Consider the following 1363-nt stretch of genomic DNA (forward strand, 5'->3'; position numbering starts at 1 on the left):
CAGATACACTGGGGAAGAGGGCACTGGGAAGTTCCCCGGCTCTAAATCAAGGCCAGGCAGGGGCTGTGGGTCTTGCCCTCTGATGATGAGAAACTGAAAGCCCTAGGAACATTCTTTCATGATCCGGCTGAATGTTAAGCCCGATAACTCCCTCATGTTGGAGGGCAGAATCTGCTCACTAATTATAGCTTCTGGGACATTTTCTGTCACTAACCAGTTCTTTAAACCAGCTGGGTGTCTGATGATTACATTCGGTTATGGCTTGAACCACGTGGGACTCGCACAGACCTCACCGGTGAAGGGCTCAGTCTCACAAGCTAGCACCCCTGCGAGAGACCAGTCCCAAACTTCTGGCTATCCGTTGTCCTGTTGGTGGACAAGCTGTCCACAGGGGCTCCCATGCCCCCCTCCTCACATCCCACAATTTGCTAGAGTTGACTTTCAGAACCTTGGCAGGTACTAGACTTACATGTAGTACTGGTCTATTATAAAGGATTCCAATGAATGGCCAGATAAACAGAGGTACCTAGGGTGGGATCTGGATGGGGTCCTTGGTGCGAGCTTTTCTGTCTCTATAGGGTTGGTCTGCTCAGTCCGTGTTCATCGCTTGGAAGAGCCAAAAGGAGCTCTTTGCTCAAGGCTTTGCAGATACCCCATCTCCAGGACTCCTTGACTCCCGTCATCAAGGGAGAACAGTGGGGGGGGGGGGGCTAAAGGTTCCAACCTGCTGATCATTTGACCTTTCTGATGACTGGCCCTCTTCTGAAACTACCCAGGGGCCGCCCTAGCACCTAGGACAGCTCTGGGAGGACAGAAAGATGCTTAGTGACTATCAAAAGATGCCCCTGGATACAGCCTCCCGGTACATCCCTTGTGGGAGTTTGAATGTCATTGGCCCCCATAATCTCATAGGGAGTGGCAGTATGAAGTGTGGCTTTGTTGGAACAGGTGTGGTCTTGATGGAGTAAGTGTGTCACTGTGGGGGTGGGCTTTGAGGTCTCGTATCTGCTCAAGCCACGCCCAGTATCTCAGTTCACTTCTGGTTGTCTTCTGGTCAAGATGTAGAATTTTCAGCTTCTCCAGTATCGTGTCTGCCTGCATGCTGCTATGTCCCGCCTTGATGATAACAGACGAAACCTCTGAAACTATAAGCCACCCAATTAAATGTTTTCCTTGTAAGCGCTGCCATGGTCATGGTGTCTCTTCACAGCAATAAAACCCTAAGACACCCCTCTAGGGCTGGAGAGATGGCTCAGAGCTTAAGAGCACTGGCTGCTCTTCTAGAGGTTCTGAGTTCAATTCCCAGCAACCACATGGTGGCTCACAACCATCTGTAATGAGATCTGGTGCCCTCTTCTGGGGT

This window comes from Alexandromys fortis, unplaced genomic scaffold (assembly GCF_014885135.2).
Source record: "Alexandromys fortis isolate MF-2015 unplaced genomic scaffold, M_Fortis_MF-2015_v1.1 scaffold_26, whole genome shotgun sequence".
Lineage (NCBI taxonomy): Eukaryota > Metazoa > Chordata > Mammalia > Rodentia > Cricetidae > Alexandromys > Alexandromys fortis.